The following is an 18,895-nucleotide window of genomic DNA, read 5'->3' on the forward strand; positions in this document are numbered from 1 at the left end:
GTCTTTTCGGGTGCAGAACAATACCCGTTCAATACCACATAGACGTATTGGCTTGTAATATTGGAACGATTCCTACAAAAATTTCTGGGTGCGCGTCCGATTGTGCCACATGAGTTGACGTCAGCTCTGGCCCAGAGGGGAGCGGATATGAGCCGACAGCTACTGCAAAATTCGCGTGATATGTGTTTCTTGAAACGGATTGTCACGTGTGAAGAAAACTGGATGTTTCTCCGAAATCCAAGTGTGCAAAAACAGTGGTTGAACAAGGGCCAACTTCCACAACCATCGTCAAACAGATCCGTTTCCAGAATAAAATCATGCTGTATGTGTAGTGGAATTACAGGGGGGTAATTTACTTCGAGTTTATTATTCCTAGCGGTCATACCATCAATGGCGACCTTTATACCAAATAACTGGAACAGACGTATACTGCACTACGTTAAAAATATTCTGCATAGGTGAACTGAAAACGCGACTTGCAGTAACAGAATGGCGCACTTCCTGAAATCACGATGCTTCACCCACCAGCAGCAGATGAAAACACAAGAAACACCAGTGTTTAAGGACAAGATGTGATATGGACGTGAAGTAGAGGAACTGACAGGAAGATGGTTGCAGACGGTCCAACACGAGGGGCTATAGTTTGAATTTTAACCTGCTTTTAGTGTACTGTAATAAATACAAGTATGTTATGTACCAAAATATTGCAAGAGTTATGATTCAGTCTTGTAATTACGTATTACTGTACAAATAAACAAGTATACCTCTATAGCAATAACTTGAAGTTGTAAACTATCAATACTGCATTGGCAACTACTTACAGCAAGTCGAACTTGAATGAATTATTCTTTGCTACTATCTTCCGAATTTGAGAATATGGCAGTCTATTTCAGTAGCTATATTTAGCTAGTGTTTCAGTAGCCATACTTCCAATTCAGCAGTACTCAATTTATTCTTGTCGGGCTATATTAAAGCTCAAATCTAAATACGATTACGGCTTTCGCTCTATTTTCAAATATAGGGGGCTTAGTGGTAGAGCGTTCACCTCTGGGACAGGGACGGATCCAGGACGGACTTCTGGGGGGAGGTTGTAATATTGGTACTTTTAAGAGCTCCAAACTCTGGGATGAGTTTTATATATATATATATATATATATATATATATATATATATAAGAAAGTTTCCTCTTCTGGGGAGGCGATCCACCCTGGATCCACCCGTGCGGGTCCCTGGTACGATCCCAGCTCGCTCCAAGTAAATTTTGTGGTGGACAAACGTCGTCTTCGTGGGTTTTCTCGGGGTTCTCCCGTTTCCTTTCAGTTTCTTAATTCCACTATTGCATTCATTTGTCATCATCACAGTCTCCTTTAGGCTAACCGGCATAACCGTGGGACGTAAAACTGAAAGTTTTCATTTCATTTTCATCTCATTTCTATTTTCAAATAATTAAATTGAAACAACGCAGATTTTAAGTTGCAATTAAATTGTTACAGTAGTTTTAACTCTACAAATTGCCTGCACACCAGCAACATCTATTAACATCAGGCAGACTAGCTATAGCACAAATAGTGACATCTATTGACGTGACTATTTACTATTAATAATTATGGCAATGTACTGAGATGTTTCTCGTTTCTAATATGAATAAAACTAGCAGAAATGACCTTTCTTCACAATGAAAGAAAGGTTTATGGAGAACATTTGAACTCTCTTCCCCCCTGCTTGGGATATACATTTCAATCAAAGTAATTATGAAAACCCAGATTAATCGGTGTTCTATGTTCAAAAATTCTTTTTAAATGATTGAACTGTTGAATGATTTAAATGATTGAATATACTATATATATATATATATATATATATATATATATATATATATATATATATATATATATATATATATATAAATGTGTGTATGTATGCATGTATGTATGTATGTAAGTATACAGTCCCATACTGATCGTTCATGACTTTTTATATCATTTATTTGCTATTTATACAGGTATTGACTTAGTTTCTTCATTATCTGTTGTTAACTTCTTTTCACTTATACCTGGGGCTTGGAACAGACCGAAGCAAATAAATAAATGCATTATCACAATAAATTAAAGTGTCATACTTGATCGATGCTGGTCTATATACCTACTTTTGGGCCACTGTATATATATATGAATATGTCTGCTTATTTTTAATGAGAATTTAAATACTGAGTTTCATCTTTCTTAACTTTAAATTTCTTCAGGATTCCTTCCTGTTTTACCGTATGCGAAACTACGAAATTATCACATACTTAGACATTCTGCCACTCTTCTTTCGTCGAAAACTAAATTTGCGTTCAGAAAGAAACCTTTCCCACCTAAGTCTCCATTTTCTGATGATTGATTTATTCAACGTTGCCAATTTTCATGGAAAGTGAAGCTCGTCCGACGTTGAGCAAAACACTAGCTACTTAAATTTTAAGTGCGGGAGTTTTTATTTACTCCTTTCCAAGAAATTTCTAAATTAAAAGTCAGTGATATAGTTCTTTAGATGCCTGTTCGGTGATTGTCACCTGTTATTGACTTTTCGAATGTCAATAACGTATTATTACATTTTAAACTTTGTTTTTTTGTATTTCTGACTTGTCCAGTCTCAAGGAATTTTTGTGGTTAAAAATAAACATTTAGCTAACAAATGAAGTTGAGAGGTAAAGGTAGACCTTAGTTGTCATGGTTTAATTATGAATTTAAGATTTAATATAGGATTTGTCACTAACATAATTTAATCATAATAACTACTTAAGCCAAAAAGCCAATAACTACTAGAATTTCCAAATATACGAACTGGTGAAATAAGGGACCGTGTAATTTGTCAGTACATAGTGCTTCAGATACATTTCCCCTCTAATGAGTTTCAGAAGTAACATTAAGATAATGACATGACATCTTTGAGAGTTTGCGTATTTCCCTGAAATTTCATAAACGGTCTTCCTTAGTTCAGTAATTCACAGGAAAATGGCTGAATTTCAGGAAGACATGTTAACTACCAAGCTCCCCAACTGGAAACTTGATCCCCTACGTGTCAATAGTATGACATATTCCTGCAGGAGAGCACCCACAGGGCACCGGGTTCGGACCCCAAAAACCTCCCAAACTCAATATACATTTGTACACTTCTCAATAAAACTATACTTGTAGCAGGGAAATGATTGATATAACAGGAAAATTTGATTCTACACTTCATTTGTACTCTTTCTCTCATAAGAAGAATCTAGTTCTATAAATTTTTGCTCTGAAAATATAGGTGGAAGTATATTATAATTATCTATCGTCTTTTCGGGTGAAGAATACTATTCGTTCAATACTATATATACGTACGTAGTAACTTGTAGTATTGGATCCCCCCAAAGTTTGGCAACCTCCCAAGAAAAAATTCTGGGTGCGCGCCTATGTTGCGAAGTTAAATCTTGGAAAGTGTAGTAAAAATGAATGAATATTTTGCATTAGATCTCTGTACAATTACGACTACAGCTTAATCCCTAACGCATGATTTTCCAAATGAAATTCGGCAAATTTATCGCCAGATAACATAGGAGTACTCTGGTCTCCGAATTAACAAATGTACGTACAACTGAAGTTACCTATGCAACTGAAGTCGTGTCAAATGATAATATCCTAAGTTTTGTGGTAAGTACAAAGCAGAACCTAGCTAAAGGTAGACAGCATGCACTTGTGAAGTATTGGAAGTTGTAATTTTGAAATTAAACAGTTGATATCAGCCACACATCAGCATCATTCAATACTTACTCATCACCCTCACAAGTCACAATAACTCAATATCAAGCTTGCCCTACTGTGATCACAGACAATCTATTATACTTTTTTAAAAAAACTTAGTCTGCATATATGCACATTCCTTTATGCTTTGAGATTATTTTCATTTGCTAATTTAAGAGACATTTTTAATAAGAGATGTATAATATGCTCCTAGTTGCAGCATTTTTTAAAGTTTAGATGGTATGGTCTTATGAAATACTTTTTATATTTTGAGTTTGATTTTATTACTAATTTAAAACTCACAAGAAATATAATTTCATAGTCTGAGTACAATTTCTTTTAGTTATGTTCAGATAACCAACAGTCTTTCGACTTGTGATATCTGCAGAATATATTTCCAAGATGGGCGGGGTGGGAGGACCGGCACACAAGTGCAATCGCGAATACACACTTTGATGCACGCTTGCACATAATACTAGATATAGAGCTATTATTTACACACATTGCAAAATTTGATTAACTCTGGTACAGTGCTTATATTAAATACTATAACTACAGAGCCGGAATGATGTAGTGGGTAAGGCTTCCATCTCCCAATTCGGAGACCCGGTTCCATGCAGGTGGAGGTGGGAAATTTTCCTCTTTCACACTTATTCCATGTGGCTCTGAAGTTCACTCAGCCTCTTTTAAACAGGCACTTGGAGAAAGTTGAGCTAGAACATGTAAAGGGGATAGAACCTGGTGTTGACTATATTGCCTTCACACAGCCCTTGGGCATAATGGCCTGTCCTGAAAGGAGGCAATCTTTACTTTTTTCATTGAATAATAGAGTATCAGTAAGCAGATAGTGATATTTTGACATTTCGAAGAACTGAACCCCCTTCGAAAGTCCAAGGTCGATAATTACCATCGACAGTCATGCTTTCGCTTATTGTAACAGATACACATTTTTATAAATATGACGTAATAAAAACCCAGTTCGATTTATGAACTATTTTTTAAGTGGAATTTCATTTCAATCATTAGATGGGTGGGCCGCTGAAGGTAACGCTTTCGTTAGGGCCAATGACATCAATTTAAGTGTAGTAAAATGTATAGGAGTTGGTATTAAGAATTGTTTTTATTAATGGTATATTGCCATTTACCAGCTACATTCAAAAATTCATTTTAACCAATTCAGGCGTTTTCCCATCATGCGGCTACTAACAAAGATTACTCTCACTTTTATTTGTATGAAAATATATTCATTTCAGAAACGTTGTCAAGTAAATAATTAAAGAATAAATTAAATAAACAATTATCAAGAAAGCTTCTTAACAGAAGAAAACAAATATTTACCTTCAGTCTTCTCCGATGTCTTCAGAAATTCTGTGAAATTCTCAAACAGGTTATCGGATGAAAAGAGTTGTTCTATTTCTAAGAGAGTAATGTTACTTCCTCAGGAAATTCCAAGTTCCGGCTTTTCTGTGAACCTAATTTCCAATGTTATGATTGGCTAGTGTATGCATGTACGTACTGATATGTAAAATTAAGATAGCTTTGTGGTTAGTTGGCGGTTGAAAGAATTAATTAAGTTTTCCTTAGAAGTGCCAACTATAGCGTCGTAGAAATCATTTTCTTAGCGTGTATATCTATACCATATAAACGTGTATAAGTATATGTGATGGGAAGACCAAATGCATGATTACACGAATAATTGAGTAGAGGAAGTGGATGGAGAACTGTCGTACACAAACAGTCACATCCTTTAACAGTACATCAAACTAACTGTCACCACATCTGTATCTCGCTCCAAGTCAAATTAATGAATTAGTTACGTTATTTACTAGTGTAAAATATTATACTCAAGTTAACAAAACTGCAACTACAATATTACATGCAATATCCAACCCATGACTTACTCATCTAAAATTTACACGGTAGCTCAGCGATAGATCGGTCATCTCTAATGCAAGGGGTCCGTGATTCGATCCCAGACCATGTGAGTGTCCAAAGGTTTTCTCGGGGTTCTCCTGTTTTTCCACACGGTCTCATTCTATTGAGTCCTTTAATAATTTCACTTTCATTAATCATCCATCTCCTTTAATCTAGAGGAGTGGTTCTCAACCGATGTGTAGCGACACACTGGTGTGTCACGCACTCCCCTAGGGTGTGTCGCGAAATTTTAGAGTTTAAGAAATCATGAAGAATTTAATAATAATTAGTTAAAATGGAGACAGACTGTACCAGTCAACACCTCTAGCGGTAGCAATAATGCTTAGTGCTAAGTAGAGTCATTATAAAAACTAATAGGTTTCACTATTATTATAGATATTATTATTATTATTATTATTACTTATAATAAAATATCAAATAACTGTGACACAATGTCCTGGACGTTTAGTAGTGTGTCGTCTGTCAAAAATGTTTGAGTACCACTGACCTAGAGGACATAAGTATGAACATTTTTTTCAATCGAAGTAGGAAATAAAATAAATGATAATTTGTTGCTTTATTGTTATGGCCGTTCATCTTTACGTTGTTATCGAACCTCATAAGCTCTCACTGGAAATCAAATCCGGGCCTCCCGGGCCAAACACTATCATTATAAGTATCAACTTACAATATTTCCGTCTATTTGCTGGATAAGGCCACTTTAAGGATTTTCAATTTCTTTCGATTCTAATGTGATTTTCAACTGTTCGAGTAAATTTTGTTGAGATAAGCGAATCAAAGTTATTGTATACATTTCCACTTTGCTTTAACTTCATTGCTTGTAACTTCAGAACCAAAAACCTAAGAAGTTTCAAATTTTGCACAATAACTGTATTTGATGTGAAACTTTATTGAAAATTTGATTTCTGCATAGCCATCATTACTTAAAGGCGATCAAGCAATAGATGAGCTTAATTTTGGGCTGTAAAACAGAAAGAAAAGAAGAGTTTACAGTTAATGTATTTGATAAACTCACACACTTTGTTATTAACTGATATGTGAGTTAAATTTAGCTCATGATAATTTTATTCCCTGCTCTGCCTGAGTCAAATATAATTCACACCTACTTTTACCTTGTACCCAGACTGAGAAAAACCCGTTCTCCTGACAGCGATATATTGTACAAATATACGGAATCCTTTTGCTTACTACAGAAATCAGTACAAAGCATACGTTATCTGTATACTATATAGGCAACGCCCTTAGATGGGTGGGGTGCTGACTGCCACAGCCAATTATTGGTGCTGATTGCTACGACTGGCGCTGATTGCCAATATCAAGGTGCTGACTGCCACGAGCCTGAGAGAAAGTTGCTAGACGTAACATTACCAGACGCCAAGAAGCATGAAAGAAACTAGATGAACCTTAGGATCGTGTTGTTCAGACCAACACCTAACAAAGGTAAACAGTTCTCTGTATGTACACTCATGTCCAAAATTATTGTCACATGATTATAAAGATGTTGTTCCAGTAATATAATTTGATGACGAATTCGCCCGGTATTTCTTATAATGTTAGTATGTGTATAATCGGCAAAGACAAGTATGTAGTAAATTTCAGGTCGAAAGAGCAGTAAATAAGAACAATGAAACGAAAATAAAATTTTCTTGTCCATTTAGTTACATTTTATTTTACTCATTATCATTTTCGTATGTATAATTCTTTTCCTATGAAATTTACCACAAATATACATTTCCTGACTATACATGTAATATAAATATTAAAAGTACTCTGCAAAATTATCAAATTATATTCTTACATGAATACAGTTATAGATATGCGACAATAATTTTGGACATGAGTGTACTTTCAGTTTTGTCAGGGAGCGGTGCGTACAAAATTGGTACGATTTATGTATTCTCACTTGAACTCCCTATGTCAGCATGAACTGTGTACAGCTGCGCAAATTGTTTCGAGCAGCTCTTGAAAGTTCTATCAAAAAAGTACTGCTGGCTGCCCCTCACAAGGGAAATTCAGGAGAAAGCACTCGCCTGCAGAGAAACTAAGCATGCCATTTTAAGTCCCAATTCATGCTGATTATAACAAGCTAATAAAATTCCTGTACGGTTGAGAACGGTTCGAGATATTCAACTTGGAAGTTTATATGAGGAAATGAGGATATACGAATTTATACGCGTTAAGTACAACATAATTAGTAACGAATATTGACATACGAATTGAAAGCTATCGGAAGTAACAGAAAAAAAATGTTTCACAATAACTAACGGGTTTGTTAGATACAATTAGTCATTACATTGTTCACAATAATCATAGGTTAGGCATGAAAATTGATCACTGTTGTTCTTCTGTTTTATGAATAAATGACGCAGGCAAAAGACTCCCTTGCACCATGAACATTTTATATGTGTAATTGTGTTGCATCCGTCAAGAGAACAGTTCGTAGAACCAAAGCAAAAAGCAAATTCGACAGGTGATTCAAAAGTTATAGGCCTATAATTTGTTCGTAACCTGCCTTGCAGAACGCAAACTGAAACAATCCAATGTATCGCGGTGATCGGAAGTGATTCGTATGGACACGAACTTTATTTGATTGTTTCGTTGGTACATTATAACGTAGAAACGCGTTGAAACGTACATCCACTCATTTTCTCATATAAACTTCCAAGCTGAATATCTCGAACAGTTCTCAACGTACAGGAGTTTTTATTACCTGTTGTAATCAGCATGAATTGGTCCTTCAAATGACATGCTTATTTCTCTGCAGGCGAGTGCTTCTCCCAAACTTCCCTTATCAGCTGGCTTCAGACCATCATATCCATTAAATAATACAATAAAACAATTAATATAAACAATGAAATGTGCAAATAACAGAAAAGACAATTCCTTTATAAACATCCAAGTGTATGTCGTTTCACTTAGTGAGCAACTTTGTAACTATAAGTACCATATAGATACCATGGATACCATATAGATACCATATAGATTTGCTGTGATGATTACTAAATTAATCCCTACTAAATTAATTAATAATCATAAATTTAGTATGAGGGATTGATTCCTCTCTTTCCAAATACAGTTTCTTCCAGGCTGGTATCAGTCAGCACGCAGTCGTGGCAGTCAGCACCTTCATATTTGCAATCAGCGACAGTCGTGGCAATCAGCACCAATAATTGGCTGTGGCAGTCAGCACCCGTGGCAATCAGCACCTATCCCTTAGATGTTACATCATGCCATTGCAGGATGGCTGGTATCTAACAGTCTTCCTTATATTACATACATATGTGTATGTTACTTTCGTCAGCTATATGTTATATACGTCCATTTGTATGTGAGATCCTGACCGCCTATATTGTTTCATACGGAAAGTACGTACAGATGGAACACTTATGCAGAAAGTATTATAAAACATGCGTTTTCAGTTATACATTTGCTATACGTTAAGTCCAAAAACTACAGGATTTACATATGTAACATACGATTTTACCTACGCCATATATATTTTTTCTCAGTGCAGGCGATCACACAACCGTGCTGTAACATTTATACAGGGTGTTTCAAGACAACACCGACAACGTTTGAGAGGTGATTCCTGACACCAAGATAAGACAAAAAGTATAGAATAACCTGGGTGCACAAATGATTCCTTTTGGAGTTATAGGCTGCCGAAAACGTAAAAAAAAAAAAAAAAAAAAATGAACTTTAAAGGTCCATAGCTCCAACACTATGTGATCTACCGTAGTCTGGTTAAGACTTCACTTAGGAAAAATACATGTTTCAGAATCCTAAGGTACTCATGAAACAATTTTTATAGAGGGAGTTTGACTACGGTCATATAATTTGAAGTCTTCTCCAACTGCCTTTAAAGTTCATTTTTTCATGTTTTCAGCAACCTATAACTCCGAAAGGAAGCATTTGTGTACCCAGGATGGTCTATACTTTTTGTTTTATCTTGGTGTCAGGAATCACCTTCCAAACGTTGTCGGTGTCGTTTTGAAACACCCTGTATAATCCATGTTGACTCCCTGGGAAAAAAGTCTGCTTGGTTCCTAAAAAATCTTAATTATTTTTTCTTTTTATTGTTGCAATAACTTGTTAATCTATTTTTGTAATAAAACACCATGGCTCCAAGCAAACATTGTGTTTTCTATCATGGTATTTAATGTGTTAACTCAACTCTTTTAGAGACATTGAAATGAAAACTTAGGCCTCTTTTCTGAAGTAGTGTCACCCCCACATTCTGACTTCGTTTTGGATGTACGAACCTGGGACAGATTTCCGCCTCCATTCTCTTCCACGGAACTGAGTGATGCTCTGTGCTCGGAATGGTGTAATATTCCTTTGCTACCATTTATGACTTTTATGACTCTATTTCATGTCACATCAGATCTATTCTCAGGGAGAAGGTGATCCAATGCCATTTATACGAGTATATTAATCTGGAAATTGCACCTTTTATCTGACGTGTCTTTTAAATTAAAGTGAACTTATCTGTATATTGTAAATGTTAAGAAAGTCTGTGTGTCGTTACAAACTTTGCGTCATCACATTGTGTATGTGCCATAAACAATCTTGGGTAAGTTACCTGTAAACATATAACGCATTACAAGTTATTTTGTTTTCCCTTAAAAATGTAACGCGTTACTTTTAGGTCCGAAACTTTGAATATTAATATATATATATATATATATATATATATATATATATATATTCCTATTTCAATTTTCCGTACTATGGCTGCTACTACCATTCTTCTTCTTCTTCTTCTTCTTCTTCTTCTTATTATTATTATTATTATTATTATTATTATGGCTGATGATAAATATTCCCCACCGGGGTACTTCAGACACTTTACTTTTAAATTCTGTCCACCATTATCCTCAGCCTTTAAGAAACAGTATTCTTTGAAATGTTCGAACGGTAAAATATATTTGCTCTCTATCTTTATAAGAACAACACCAATGAAAGTAAAGTAGACTAACGGTACCACTGCACTCGCACTTCACTTACTGAATGTATTGATTTGGAGCTGTCAAAATCTATGACAAAATCTTCCAGGTGCTTGCAATCAGTACATTTTATTTCCCTGAGGCTGTACTCATCTTCCAAAGAACAGCCAGTGGCACTAACAAAGATCTTATCTGTTTCTCCGTGTGTCGGTAGCTTGACTGTCGATCATGGACATAGTTCATGCTCCATTCTGAGAAATTCACTTACTGAAAGAAACATTTGTTTCCGAAAAAAAAAAAACATAGGATCTACATATATATTGTTGTTACTCATCCGAAATCTAACATAAAAAAAAAAATAACGCAAACTAGGCACGTTACTTAAAAATTTGTAACGCGTTACCGTTACAGTTACTTTGAAAAATGTAACGTGTTATTATGAAACGTTACTTCCGTTACGTTACTTCTCAAGACTGACCATAAGTTCTCTCACAGCAGCAGAAAATCCATATAATAGAATGGGCTAAAGTTGACTTAAAATACTGTCATTTCTTTTCATCTATAACTTGGACTTCACAGACTGGCCTTCCTTTGCCTATAATGGCATGGGATACCCGGGTTCATTCCCTGCGGGAGCTCATGTGTTTTGTATCCCACGCTAAGCTGTAGGTTCACGTCTTGTATAAACGTCTACTGAAAGAGGCGCTAAAATCAAATAAATTCAACTTTGCCTATAATGAAGTTCCTCTACATGTAAGATTTTCTACTAGTCCACTTATTCATTTATTTTTGCATCAAACATCTTCAAGGTTTCTGTTGCGAAAACTATCATCTTGCGTTATTTTCTGTGAGTTGGTATTCCACTTTTACCACTATAAAGGTAGCCAAGAAAGTGCTGCCGCTTTTTCACCCACCACCTACGAACATCGACATGTCACCTACGATGTACCTGGAAGATCAAAAATAGTCCCCATCAGCATCGACGACCTTCTGCCAACATTTTGGAAGGTCATGGATTTCACCGCGGTACAACTTGGTGGGTCGTGAAGCGAAGGTCTCAAAAGTGCATTTTACACCTCTACTATGGATTTGAACTGGCATCCTCTAAGGTCCTCTTATACATCCAAGGAATGGAACAGGTGATAATCGGACCGTGCAATGTCCGGGGAGTGTGGCAGATACAATAGTGTTTCCCATCCAAGGCGTAGAATGGTGTCCCGGGTAATCCTAGCCAATTAGGCTTATTGTCCTTTAACAGGAGGACCCCTTTGCGATTCAGAAGTGCTGGCTCCAGAGTTTTGAGTTTTTCTTGAACATGGCTCAACTGCTGACAGTACACAGTTGCATTGATGCTCTGCTCAGCTGGTAGCAGTTCCAGATGCACGATGCCGCGAGCAATTCAACAAACACATAGGAGGACGTTCTTGTCGTGCAGTTTTGGTTTCGACTGTTTTGGAACCGGCTCATGGAATGCTAACCAATAATGATGGCACCATGGAGCTTCGTACAGGACCTATTTTTCATCACATGTCAATACCCTGTCCAGAAATGGCTCCTTCCTCAGACAAAACAGGAAAGATCACAGGTGTCTGCTCTCGTTGCTTTCTGGTCCGGAGTCAAATCATGTGGAACACATAGATCCAATTTGTAGAGCTTCCCAAGTTGGTAGAGGTGCTGCCGAATGGTTTCTCCACTCACATTGAATTCCTCACATGTCTGGCCTCTCTTTGCCTCAATTGCTGCCTGAAGAGTTCATTTTGTACATGTGTTGGTTTTCCGGCACGTGGTGCGTCTTCGAGAGTTTGGTCACCGTCCTTAAATTTGTTAAACTACAGCTGGACTGTCAGCGTAGTCATGACACCATCACCAAAGGCCTGGTATATCTTCCTCCCCGCTGCAGCGGCGTTTGATAACAGTTTGAATTCGTACAGCTTGCACGCTGTTATGACGCTGTGGAGGTCCCATGTTCAGTCTGTCCTTACACAAGTTCACGGTGTAACTGAACTGCTACAACCATGTAGTATGTTGAATATACCCACGCCAACAACAGACTTTCGCCTTATCTCCATTCCCATTGAACTCACGGTGTGAGGGCCAATTGAACACAGACCTCCACAAAAAGCGACAGAACTTTCTTGGATACCTTTATATATGATACAACAGGCAATACAAAACATGTCATCAATGTCCTCCTCCTTCTTATTCTTTTTGTTATTATGAGTATCACGTGGGCTTTATACTGACTATCTATAGCCTATATCATTATGGTCTATACTCAGAGAAGAGATTTTGATAGTGTATTATGCTATAACTAACTAACTAACTAACTAACTCTATGGCCTATGCAACGGAACCCGGAGGTTCAATGCCGCGTTCACAAAAGCTCTCCACTGACTTCTATCCTTAGATAACTGCATCCAGTTGTTTCTACTTTGTATTCCAATCTCTGCAAGATCCATTTTAATATTGTCCTCCCATCTGCGCCTAGGTCTTCCTAATGGTCGTTTTCCGATTGGTCTTCCAGTCAAGACTTTGAAAGCGTTTCTACTTTCTTCCATTCTAGCTACATGACCTGCCCACCTAAGCCTTCTAGACTTGACGACCCTAACAATGTTGGGTAAACCGTATAAATTATGTAGTTCCTCGTTATGAAGTTTCCGCCATTCCCCATTCCCGTTCCTCTTGGGTTCGAATATTCTTCTCAGGATCTTGTTCTCAAATACTTTCAGTCTATGTTCTTCCCTCAGAGTAAGCGACCATGTTTCGCAACCATACAGAACAACAGGCACGATTATGCTATATGCTATATGTGTATTATGCTATGCAGTGTATTATGCTATATGAAGTTAAATTAAATTATTAGGTAAACGGGGGTACAAGAACTAAGGCCCTTTCTTTAAGATTATCTAAGACTCCATTGAATTTACGGATTGGAGTTAAAGATTGCATTAGTTCTGACTTAAAGTGTAGGCTAAGGCTATTTCATTTTCAACTTTTGTAATATGTAACATAATTTAGTTAAAGTACTCCTCTGTAAACAAAGGCTAATATTGTGCATTCTAAGCATGAGTGGTTAACAGGTTCGACCTGAGTGGGCTTACGAAAGACCCATCGTAAAAGAAGACTGAATGGCTTCGGATTTGACAAGCATCAATTAATTACCTCTTTTCATTCAAATCTTTACAACTTAAATGTATCATTATAGATGATTGTTAAGGAAAATTGGGCAACGAATATGTACAGTGTATATATATATATATATATATATATATATATATATATATATATATATATATATATATATATATATATATGCATATATACGTATTCACTAGCAGAATGCGGGGAGAATACATTTCATTTTGGACATAAAGGGCTGAATTCGGATTTCAACGGCATCGGAAATGCCACTGTTCGTCTCAGCGACCCCGAAGACTATGATTTCGACACTAATGTTGGTTATTTTTGTATAGACTCCTATATCCCCTCTCCTGCAAGTTTTGGGGCTGAATGTGGATTTGAACGGCATCGGACTGTCACTGTTCATCTCAGCGACTCCAAAAACTATGGATTCAACACTAACATCGATCGATCGAAACATTTTCGATCATTTTAAAATATCTCTCCTAAGTTACACCGTCAAAATGAAGTGATAAAATCCATTCCAGGCCGATAGATTTTGTTCATTGCCGCGGTGGCTCAATGGTAGAACGTTCACCTCTGGTACTAGGAGTCCCGGGTTCGATTCCAGCACCCGCCAAGTGAACTTAATAATGTACAAACACCGTGTAACAATACATGGGTTTCCTCGTGGTTCTTCCGTTTTATCCCACTTTCTTCATTCCATCATTTCATCCATCTCTCATCATCACCGTCTCCTTTAGCCTAGCCGGCATAATCGTGGGACGTAAAACTTAAAGATTTTATTTGATTTTTTCTATGACAGCTACATTCTTGAAAAGAGCTTTTAAGGCATTCAGGTCACTATATAAGTAGTGGGTAGTTTTGAATACCTTCAAGAACATCTTCGGATGTTTCACGAGCGCCATGATAGAATCGCTATCCCCTACCATCACCTAACTGTGTATTAACTTTGGACCAAATCCACGATCTCTTACTTATTGCTCGGTTTCCCCTCATTTCTAAGAGAAGTGGATATTTACCGTGATAACTTAAAGTAATGCTGTATATTTCATGGAAAGCGATTCGGAGTTGAAAATAGTGTGAGGAATTCATAAAGACACTATTTAAAATTTCATGAGTGAGTGATGCACATATCATTCAAGAATCTTTAGCTGTTCAACAAGTGCAAAAGAAAATTTCAAGGTATAAATCCATAGATAGTGATATATAGGAGATATATATGATAGAAGATATAGTGATACTATATATATATGTCGTAGGAAGGACAATATATATGCGCGTATATCACACGTCCTCAGGGGAATTCATAAGACCTTCAGCAAACTTAAAATAGTAGTAGACCTTGGCCTCCTTAAAATGCATATGAAATATTAAGTTGGCTCAAATGAAATGTTCACTTTGACCTTTGGTGAGAAACTCACCTTAAAAACATAACACAGAGATGAACTAAGGTCATACATCTAACGTCACAAACTCAATGCAAGTGCAGAAAACAAGTTAGCATATCCAGATAGGAGACAGTGCGTTGTTGAACAGTGTCGTATAAGAATACACCATCGAGAGCATACAATTGCAAGTGACTTTTTCTTACGAATTCAAACTGGGACATTCTCTACAGAAAGCAACAACAATAACAATGCACACCACGGAATCCAATTGTTGTCTAAGCGATGAGAAAAGAGGATAGTTGCGGATGGCAGCTATTTTGATTAAACAGATATTGTAATTTTCATAATTATGGTCTTTGAAAATGACGCACCTGGGGTAGACACTTCATTACCACCAACCTAACATTTTCTTGTGCAGGCCTTTGATTACCAAATTATGGACCATGAAATTTGAAGTTTGGACTTAATCTAATTTTCACAAAAGAGCACTCTTTCCTCATCTTATACGATATTGACAAATTTCCTTGAAATGAAAGGAAGTTCTAGTTTAACGTCCCACAATTATGTGCTCTAAGCTAAAAGAAACGGATGATTGATCGAAAAGTGTATGATTGTGAAATTACTGGTGGAAAATGAAATGAAATCTTTAGGTTTTACGTCCCACGTTTTTGCCGGTTAGGCTAAAGGAGACGGTAATGATGAGAGATGAGTGAAATGGTGGAATGAAAAAAGCGGGAGGGAACGGGAGAACCCCAAGAAAACCCACGAACACGGTGTTTGTCTACCACAAAGTCCACACGGCGCGAGCTGGGATCGGAGCAGGGACCCTAAGCACCGGAGGTGAACGCTCTACCACTGAGCCACCGCGCCCCCAAAATTACTGGTGGAATGAGAATGTGGAAGTAAACGGGAAATCCCGAGATACCCATGGATATGATATTGTCTACTCAAGCTCATATAGGCTGGGGACGAACCAGAGACTTCTAGCATCAGAAATTAGCGCTCTCCCACTGAAGGACCTTGGCCCCTCAATTTCCTTGACTTAAAGTTTGATCTCGGGTATCTTAATATATATATATATATATATATATATATATATATAGGTGGCCATCTTATAGGCGGCATTTTTATTTTTTGTCAAAAAGGGGGCAATGCCCCCATAACTCTGCCTATGGTCAGGATCCGCCAAAACTTCGTATCTCGATAAACATTTAAACACTTTCTTATAAAAACTATACTTATTTAGCAAATAAATGATTGATGTACTATAAAAATGAGTACTCTTCCTTTTCGTATGAAATAAACAATTTAGCTACCATATTGTTATTTTTCTCAGAATACAGGTAGCAGTACTTAACAATTACTTATCTGGCTTAGAATAACATTCAATACTACATAGCCGTAGTCATGTAGAATTGAACCCCCTAACTCGGGTCCTCTCCCAACAACAATTTTTGGGTGCGTGCTGACAAATACATATGTATTAGTTGGCGAATTTTCAATTAAATTAGTTTTAGTAGATTTTGAGTTACATAAAATAAGATAAGGCAGGTCAAACTCCTGGAAGTGTGATTTCTAAATTAGACGGGAAAATTTAGTGACGTAAAATTCTTGTGTTGCATTAAAAGGGGCTTCTGATAGGTTTGTCGGAAACGGAAGCCGCAACACATGAGGTTACATAAACCTGGGAAAGGAAATGTTAGCAGAAAAGAGGACGATGTACTTTCCTAATCTTATTTCCTGTTTCTCAGATGATGATGAAAACCGACTGGGCTCTACATGCTACACCACAACTTCCTCTTCTGTATTTGTTTGAACTTATCGGAGTTGTATTTTTATTTTAATCTTCATCATGTGACCTCTTTTAGTCAGAAAAACGATCATAACAGAACGAAGTTGAGTTTGTTAGTGTTGGAAGGAGCAAAATAAGAAATTCATAAATATTATTCTTTCTGATAAGTCTTGATTGTTAATACACAGGTTGATACCGTTACTCGACACATATTAAATACACATTCTGCAAATATAAGATATACGCCTTACCTACCTTATGTTGCTGTATGTAAAGAAACATGTAGGACATTACGTTACTATTCATCATTTGAAAATCACATCTCCTAGGGGTCATCCCTACGAAAATATCATTTGCCTGTTATAGTCGAACTGTGTACATTGCGGTGTAACACTTCAGCAAGGATGGCAGCAGTTTCCTTCCGAATAATTTTTAAGCCGGCAATGGTTTGGAGTTATGTTGCATACACTCTTTCTTTAAGGTATCTGCAAAAAACGAAGTGATCGTGGGGTTGACATCAGGCTATCTGGCTGGCCAATTGATGTCGTCAAACATTGAAATAAGATAATAGAGAAATTGATGTCGATGAGAGGGTATCGGTATTCTTCTCTCACTGTATTGTTGTAAGCACACGTTATTAAAACCTAGTCGTCTCTTTTCCGAAGAAAAGAAGGCTATATTTACTTACAGCGCTCGCCAGTGTCTGTTACAGTTTCACAATTATTATCCTTAAAAAGAAGTTATCAAGCACGTGTGGAACACTGTTACTTTTACACTATACAAAGCCCTCTCATGAAGGCGTTGTCGATTTCCTGAGGTCCAAACATCTGTTACTCTGTTTGCTATCATAATCATTTAATTGGAAGTGGACCTCATATGAGATGATGGAAAGTCTAACAAAGTTATAAGTTATACACAGAAATCGCTCGACAAATGTGACTTTGATATGCTAATCCGTTACTCAATAGCTGAACTTGTACTTAAGAAAAATTTCAGTTCGTTCTTAAAATTCTCCGAACGCTTTTAGAGAATACGCACCTATTGAGTCAATTATGCTACTAGACTTCCGGTGCCTTTGCTCAATCGCACTCGCAACACAGCCATTCTCAGAACTGCACATTCTTCGTGATCTTCAGCACCTAAGATTACCTTTCGTGACAAAACCGTAAGCTTTTAGAAATATTGGCTGGATTTTCCAATGTAGCTTGTCCCCATCAAACAACCCTCTCCAGAAAACTACTGTGCCCCCCAGTGTCATGACGTGGAAAATCAGTGCTCGGGCGAGAGTATACGACGGCGCCCCGTACATATGAGTGAGGTCGACCGACGAGCCGCGAAGCACCACCATGGTTGGCGCGAAGCGAAAGGAAATTTTCAAAAATAAACCCTACTTTTTCTTGATTTTGAGCACTTTTTATTACTTTTTTCCTTCCACATATATTTTCCTAACATGAGTAACGTTATAGGACCACTTCCTAAAGCAGAAAGATGATTTAAGTAGATATTAGTAATATTTAAAGTAATATTTTCTTTCTTTCTTTTTCTTCCGTTTTCTTCTTTTCTTTTTTCCTCCTCAATTTTCCGCCCCACTTACTTCTTTGTCCTGTCCCACTCGCCCCGCCCTAATGGTCATACCATTCCCAAAACACACTTTTGTTCAGTTATCCTCACTCGAAAAGCTCTGCAAATAGAAAGTCTTACTGCAAAACAGAACTGAAACAAGTAGGAATGGGCACGAGTTGAGCTAAAACTCGACTCGACTCGAGTTTCGAGTCGAGTCAAAGCTAGTTTTCTCGAGTCGAGTTTCGAGTCGGTCACTGTTTTGAGGTCGAGTTTCGAGTCGAGTCGAGTTAGATAAATGGCTCGCTCGTTCAGTACGTTTTAACTCGTTTTAAAATCGTGGTCTGATTAGACTGGAAAACGAAAACCATGAGA

General features: G+C 37.0%; 1 protein-coding gene across 5 annotated transcripts in view; it reads right to left on the reverse strand.

Moving 5' to 3' along the window:
- LOC145666666 (hemocyte protein-glutamine gamma-glutamyltransferase-like) overlaps positions 1-18,895 on the reverse strand; it is a 124,390-nt gene that overhangs the window by 81,520 nt on the left and 23,975 nt on the right. The window contains exon 1 of one of the 5 annotated variants that reach the window (XM_081734134.1): positions 5,094-5,232. The exons of 3 other annotated variants lie outside the window; for them this stretch is intronic. The gene's annotated coding sequence lies outside the window, so the exon portion shown is untranslated. Of the gene's footprint in view, positions 1-5,093; positions 5,233-18,895 lie in introns of those variants that run through there. One more of the 5 variants, XM_081734138.1, reaches the window with a different exon arrangement.

The sequence above is a fragment of the Thermobia domestica genome, chromosome 12 (assembly GCF_964235325.1).
Source record: "Thermobia domestica chromosome 12, izTheDome1.hap1.1, whole genome shotgun sequence".
NCBI classification, from domain to species: domain Eukaryota; kingdom Metazoa; phylum Arthropoda; class Insecta; order Zygentoma; family Lepismatidae; genus Thermobia; species Thermobia domestica.